Here is an 8,098-nt window from a genome sequence, read left to right as displayed (position 1 = left end):
AATGGTGAATATTCAAATGTGAATTGATTATTTTTAGAGAATCGATAATCGAGTGAATAAACTTCAAGGGCGTATTCGACCGATACCAAAGCTTGTTTAATTTATTTTTAGTAAACTTAATTTTAATCTTGCATGCTAGTTATGTGAGTTTTAGAATTAGTCTTTATTTATTTTCTAAATTTTTAAAATTTAATATGAATACACTAAACCCCACTTTTATTTATTTTTATTATTTTTAATTCATAGCACAATAAAATTCAATCATCTTCGTGAGAACGATCCCTAATCTAGGTACTACATATTTCTTTAATTGAGTTGAGTGGGTTAATTTGGGCGTGACGCGACTAAGCTCTACCAAAGATTTTGATTGTATCTTGGGTATTGGCATTTTGCATCCTTATCGAGTTACAATGGACTGTTACCAGAATATTGTTCAGTCTCGTCCGGGTGAGGGTGATAGTTGATTTTTCTATGGTGAGGGAGCGCGACCCTTTATTACTTTGGTATCAGCTCTGAGAGCTTGTTGGGCTTTGGAGGCAGAAGGGGAAGACTACCTTATCTATGCGATTGACACGTCTATAGGGAGTAGGGCTATTGAGGATTTGTCAGTTGTTTGCGAGTAACCAGAAGTTTTTTATGATGATATCCCAGAGTTTCCTCCAGTCCGAGAGGTTGAGTTCAAGATTGATCTTGTGCCAGGGATGACACATATTTCTCTAGATTGAGCTTGTGCCAATATTTACTTGAGGTTAGGGTATCATCAGTTGCGAGTTTGAGATGAGGATGTTTCAATACTACGTTTCGTACGAGGTATGGTCACTAAGATTTTTTAGTGATGCCTTTCAGGTTGAAAGCACCTGTAGTGTTCATGGATCTAATGAACATCATCTTCCGTAATTATTTGCACAAATTCATCGTGGTATTCATTGAAGACATTTTGATCTTCTTGCGCAGTGTTGATGAACATGCGAAGCAATTGGGGATTGTACCACAGATTCTTCGAGAGATGCAGTTTTTTTTCCAAGTTTAGTAAGTGTGAATTCTTGATTGACCGGGTAGTGTTCCTTGGTCATGTCATTTATCGGGATTGTGTTTCAGTAGACCCGAGTAAGACGGAAGCTATATTGAACTAGCCACGCCCTACGACATTTTTAAAGATTCGTAGATTCTTGGGTTTAGCAAGGTACTATCGACAATTCATTCAGAATTTTTAATAGATTGCTAGACCACTGATGCAGTTGACAAGGAACGATGTTACTTTTGTCTAGTCGGCCAAGTGTGAGCAAAGATTTGATCAGTTGAGGAGTCGACTGACTATCACACCTATACTTGCTTTGCCATCTGGTTCCGGAGGTTACATGCTATATACAAATCTCTTCAGGGTTTGGGTTGTGTGCTGAAACAAAATGGGCATGTAATTGCCTATGCTTCCCAATAGTTGAAGACCCATGAAGGGAATTACCTAGTGCATGATCTAGATCTTGCAACGATGGTGTTTGCACTAAAGATATGGCGTCATTATTTGTATGGTGAGCTCTTTGAGATCTATTATGACAATAAGAGTTTGAAGTATTTGTTCACTCAGACTGAATTGAACATGAGGCAGTGTCGTTGGATGGATCTTCTCAAGGATTATGATTGTGAGATTAAGTACCATCCAGGTGCTACAAATCCATCTGCAGACGCATTTAGCCGCAAGGTTTAGGTTAGTGCTCTTCGCACCATTGCAATATTCAATGTAGTTCAGGAGTGTTGTTATTTGGGTTCAATGTTTAGACACAAGAAATAACAACAAGGGATCAGAGTCTTTTCAGTGTTAGCTGAGCCAGTGTTGTTTACCCCTATCCGACAAGTTCAGTTTTCAAATCTAAAGACGCATAAGCTAGCTAGGCTCGCTCAGGGAGAAAAAACCTCTGGTTTCCATTTTCAGATAGACAGATTGTAGTGACCCGCAATTAATCAAGGTAATTAAAGAAATTAATTACTAAATTTTGCCTAAAATTATCCGAAGTGGATCGGAAGCTCCGAAGCACAGATCGGGATCGGACGTTCCGTTGGAGGATTGGACGTTCCGTTCTGGCTAGGGCTGGCGTCATCACTGACGTTAGCAAGATGATGTCACTGCTTACGCACGTGAGGTGACATCGGACGTTCCGATGTCATGATCGGATGCTCCGTTCGCGATCGGACGTTCCGATGAGGGATAGGACATTCCGATCGCCGTCTATAAATAAGGGGTCCGAGCCCTCATTTTGTGCACCAATTTCCCTACTTTCCTCTGGTTTTCGAACCTTCTTACTTAGATCTACGGAGTTCTAGGCATCCTATTGGGAATCCGGAAGTTGCCTAGCGATCCCGGCGTCGTAGCGGATGTGTGCCTAAGTTTTGAGGTGATTCTACACCAGCGGGCTGACGACGGACGAAGGTATAATTTGGCTTCCTAAAAATATTTAGGAGTATGAAATAGCTTAATTAAGGCTTTTAGAGAGTTTATAGTGATGCATGGACTTTTGCATGTGTAGACGCAGTAGAGCAGACTTGTAGGCTTTGGACCTAGACGGGTGTGATAGGAGTTGACCTGCAGTGTTAGAGGTACGTAAGTACTGACCGAGATAGCCGGCATGATATTTATACATATGTGTGTGATGCATGATGTATGTGTTGTATTGGCTATGTTTTACTGTTTTTATCACATGCATATGCTTTTACGGAGACTGCATCGGGTATGATGTGAGTCATGACAGTTTCCATCAGTCGAGGCGATTCTTCCTGAGGATTCGTGTGTTGGAAATATACGAGTACCACGCGGAGTCGCTCTCTTGCCCGGTACTGTGTATTCCAGGCGCCATGAGTAAAATGATTTAACCCTGATTTTTAAAGTCATGTGCATGCTCATATTTGTATTTATATCATTGCTTCCGTATTGAGCGTAGTCGCTCACGCCCTTTATGTTTCGTGTTTTGGGACACCTTGTGGCGGGTCAGGTCTAAGGCTGGACGGTCCCGGTGGTTCCCAGCAGGTTTGAGGTTGCTACCTTGCAGAGGTAGTTTGTTAGGGATTCTGATACCCTAATTTTGATTTGGTTGTATAAAGAATTATACAATGTTTCTATCGTCGCACTACAAGAAAAACGCAAAAAAACAACGGATAAAATCCGTTGTCGTAGGGGGTTAAAAACTGTTGTAACTGGTGGTGTTGTTAAAAGTGCGCCCCTACGACAACGAATATAATCCGTTGTCGTAGAAACAAATCCGTTGTCTTTGAGGAAAACGACAACAGATTTTATCCGTTGTCGTAGGGACATACTTTTAACAACACCATTAGTTACAACAGTTTTTTTCCCCCTACGACAACGGATTTTATCCGTTGTCGTTTTTCATATAAAAAACAAAAAAAAAATAAAAATAATATACAAATTTCAATATTATAAATAAACCAAAATTTAAAATTTCAAAAATAAAATTTAATATACAATTTTTTAGTATTACAAATCACTCGAAATTAAATTCTAATGCAATTTACACTACAGAAAAATACAAAAATTCTGCCCGAAAAATTCTAATGCAATGCAAGTTGTTGAGCATCTTCTAGCGAATATTCGACTACCATGGCTCTTAAAGGCTCTGCAACCTGAAAGATTATTTCATCACTTAATATAAAGATAAGAGTAACAAACACAGATTTGATTTGAAAATGAAATCGTTAGATACAAGATAGAACTTAGAACATTAAATGCACTACGTAGTAAATATCACCCTTTAGAGGATAAACATAAAATGAATATGGATGCAAACCCAGCAAACTCGTCAAAAGACTCATATGGAGGAGATAGAAAAAAAAATTCATGGATTTAGTTAATCATCTCTAATCACTCCGAACATGGACTAGAACAAAGAGTAGTACGAAACAGGGGAAGAAAACATACCGGCTGCTCTGTTTAACAAACAGAGAAAATCACCTACAATATTAGCAACAATTTAAATCAATGTTCAATAAAATCCTATACCAAGTAGATTTTACAGTAGGAGATTAAAATTTTTTTGAGAAACATACTTGCTTCACATCGTACCGGACTATTTCATGGCGATCAAACATATAACGCCGCATACCCTGATGATTCATAAACACAAAATTAAAGCCTTGAAAACCAAATCAGAAACATTGTTTTTCTCCATCGTTCAGATACAAAATTTCTATAAGATTGAATTAGGGACAAATATGTCCACATTTCCGCCTAAGAATAGGATGCAGAGAGGAATAATAGCTTACCGCTGCTTCATTGTGATTTTGGTATTTACAAGCTTAAATGAAACAATTTTCAGATATTTGTACAATGTTTATTGTAATTTAATATGCTTGCCCAACAATGATTACCGTATCTTTAACAATAGATTTCTTAATTGATTCTTTTAAACACAAGTCTACTGAATATTAATTTTATAATAACCTCAAAAAAGACATAGATTTAATAGATCATCGACTCAACCAAACGGGAAGCAACAATTATCAGAAAAACACAAGAAAAATATTAAATCTACCATTTCAAAAATATGTTCAGAAAATAGATATATAAAGACCGCAAACTGAAAAATAAGCTACCATTCATAACCAAGTTAGCAATAGAATATCATATGTATAATGAAATTTGAGGAAAGTGAAGCACCTTCAGCAGCTAAATTGGCTAAATTGGCCACTACTTTTACAGCATGGATTCAGACACTTGCATCGTCTGACTCAAGCAACGACAATATCTTTTACAATCCAACTGCCAAAATAAGATTTTGATATGCAAGTCTCAAGGAAATTTAGGGAGAGTTTGCGATCACTAAAAAAAAGTGATTGTTAGCTTTTGGCTTAAAAAATCATTTTTGTGTGTTTTTTAAACCTAGATTATGTGTTAGCTTATGCTTAACTTAATTAAAATCCAAAAGCTAGTCATGTGGTGATTATGATTCTCCAAAAGTGATTATAATAAGAAGTTCATTGCTAAAATCACTCTAATCACTTATTTATAAAACACTACCCAACTTTGATTTTTAGATTTTCACATTTATTTTCAAACACTACCAACTTTTAATTTTTCTTAACTTTTTTATAATATATAAATTAATCACTTCTACAAAATCACAATCTATTGCAAACACTCCCTTAGATGAATGAAATGAAATAAACAAAAAATAGTACCTTGTTCATGAAGGTTTGTAATTGATGCTCTTTCTCCACCACTATCATCTCTAAATTGTAGATGATTAAGTGGAGAAAGGGAATTTAAGCCAAGTAGAGGGTTTGCAGAGTTTCCTCTGTTGAGAGAGCCTCTAGATGCCACAAACAAATAAAAATCAAGCATAGAATGTCTGTGTTAAACATGGGAAAATCTTAGAGAAGAGGAAATGGCTGTAGAAATCTCTACAGATGATTACATTCTAGTCATCTGTACTTTGATGGGGTCAAGCTCTTATCATTTGTTTGATTTTAAAAAAACAACACAGAGATGCTCACCCATAGAAATGTTAAATTTGATAAGCTAAACGAACTCGAAATACATAGCACGAAAGTGCAAATGTGATTTAATAAGTGTTATATATATAGCTACCATTCAAATATAAAATTTCCAATGAAAGAGAAAATAATAAAAAAAAAAACATACCTGATTAGACTCGATAGTCAGTTGTGCAAATTGACTTCGTAAAAGTCTCCCTTCTTCAAATTTCATTTTCTGATGGCTCTCCTTTTCTAGTACTTGGTGAAAACTCAAAACATCTGTGTTTCCTATTAACTGCAAATATAAATATGTTATATGCATAATTCAAATATAGATCCAAGTCAAAAAATTACAATTTCTGTAAATATCCACCTAAATAGTTGCAGATATAAATGTGTTATATGCATATGGAGTTCTCAAGGCCGTGTTGCTAAGGACTCCAGTAGTAACTCAAATCCACACAAACTCGAGTTAGAATAGATAACCATGTATTGTCATGTATTTAACTATTTATCTTATTTTGTTAAGATTATTCGCAAACAGTACAAGTCCGACTCCAACAGGAGGATAATATGTTGGTATTCCAGAAAACCTAGGAAATATGATACAAAGACAAAACTCATAGGAGCTGAAACACAACATGTGGACAGCCCCTGAAATAGGGAACATAAACATGGGACAAGCTACTGGCACATTTTAAGAGAATATTTTGCTTACGTTGGCAAATCAGGGTCCAATTCACTCCCATCGAAGTCCTCAGAATCATTATTCCCTAGAAGTTTGACCATCTGAAGTTTCTCGCTTTGCCTCTTCTTCCAATCCTCCATCCGATCCTTCCATGAAACACTTCCATAACCATATAATTCTCTGTCTTTCTCCGGAACCATAGGCCGGGATGGCACTGTACATCATAAGTATCTATTAAAATCATGCGCACACTCACATAATTTGAAGTAAAGAAATCTGTATAGAAGAGATGACTCATTGATGCGCTAATGCCCCAGGAGACGATAAATGTATCCCATTCACATCATTTACAAATGGGGTATTATAATAGCTTGATGATCATAAGAAACCCGAGAATCCTAAAAAATTATCAAACCAAAAGTCATGTACTGTGCAACAATCTTGAGGTAGAAATAGAAAAAGGGGATAATTTTTTAAACACCTCTTCACTATAAGTCAAGATAGGGATTTCAAGAACTTGGGACAGGCCTGAGTTTCTTTTTTTCTCTCATACACATAATAGGTATGTCTTTCCTTGTTCAACTTCCATTGCAAAAGTATATGATAAATGAGACACACAAAGAAAGCTGATTAAAATGTCCTGATCTTTTCAACTTTTGAAGTCTCTAAACACTCGTATGTTTCTCATAACATGGAAACAAGGGCCCTGGCTTTCGGTTTATCGTGTGCGCATTCGATATATTCAGAGGCAATCCCATGCTCTCTCCTTGTTTCTCCACTTGTTCAATATCTACAGTCCACCATTCTCCGGTAACACAAAAAGTGTAACAACTCAACAAAATTCATCAAAAAAAAAGGGATCAAAATACCAAGAAATAAAGAAATATGCTCACCTAACACGATTACTTCTTCTCTATCAGGTTTAGGGGAAGGGAAAGGAGTCCATTGTATAGGCATAATCACAATTGCACCATAAACAGTGGCCCTCAACCAAAAAATATGTGCATGCCACCACAGTGTACCTCATTGTCCTGTAATATTGAAATCATACACATAGCTATTCTCTGTCTGGATTGAACTCTGAGTAACATAAGTCGGCCCGTCCGCCCAACCATTTCTATACTGCTTCAGTCCATGCCTACAAGTCACCATCATTAAAATGAGCACTTATTTCAACTTATGATCAACATATATTCAGGGGATGTACCCTATTTTTCTTACCAATGAATGGACATATTGTACTGTGCATAGTTGGTTACATTGAAAAAACTCATAGTAAATTTCCAATAATATTGCTAAATCAATTCCCTTTTTGATATTTACCACACTTTTGACTAATTCAAAGATTAAAAAATAATTAAAAGGAAAAGCCCCAAACCACTAATACCTATTTTCTGAGTGATAAAGTGAGGAAATAAAAGAAAGATTAATGACATGACCGAGTTAGCGAAGCTCATGGTGAGCGAATGCACCATCTTGTGGAGGCTGCCCCTCATCAGCAGCAGCGAGTTCCGACCTAGCAGGTTCTTTATCGACCCGGGGTAGCTCGACTCGAATAGCCGGCCCTCGTTCTGCAGTATGAGCCAGTTCAAACACATGCGTGGTGAATACGGTGTTGTACCTCGCCACCCTGTCATCTATGAACGGCTCCGGTTTCTCCATCTTGTAGGCGAAGATCAGCTGCAGGGTCTCCCCCAAGAACAGCAGCCCCAGGTTCCCCAATGGCAGCCAGAGCTTCCTCCGCGTCGTGGCGCGTAGGACTACATACGAGCAGAGACAGACATAATTGGACCAGCGGGAAGAGGATGAAGAAGATCAGAGATAATAGCACCAACGAAGCACACGGGAAGAGCTGGGTTGATTGGGGCGGCGGGTTAGGGTTAGGGATTGGTTTCCCCTTTCTTTTTCTTTTTCTTTCTGGTGTTGAGA

The 8,098-nt window shown here is 37.4% G+C and overlaps 1 long non-coding RNA gene across 1 annotated transcript; it reads right to left on the bottom strand.

The window, feature by feature from the left end:
- Positions 1 to 6,224: 6,224 nt before the first annotated feature.
- On the bottom strand, positions 6,225 to 7,753 carry LOC140876216 (uncharacterized). The gene is made up of 4 exons (XR_012148711.1): positions 7,063 to 7,753; positions 6,651 to 6,959; positions 6,464 to 6,567; positions 6,225 to 6,383 (listed from the first exon to the last, which is right to left on the bottom strand). It is a non-coding gene; the product is annotated as an uncharacterized lncRNA (long non-coding RNA).
- Between the last annotated feature and the right edge of the window lie 345 nt (positions 7,754 to 8,098).

Source organism: Henckelia pumila, chromosome 1 (genome assembly GCF_033568475.1).
Source record: "Henckelia pumila isolate YLH828 chromosome 1, ASM3356847v2, whole genome shotgun sequence".
Classification (NCBI taxonomy): Eukaryota; Viridiplantae; Streptophyta; class Magnoliopsida; order Lamiales; family Gesneriaceae; genus Henckelia; species Henckelia pumila.
This window is presented reverse-complemented; position numbering and strand designations above follow the sequence as displayed.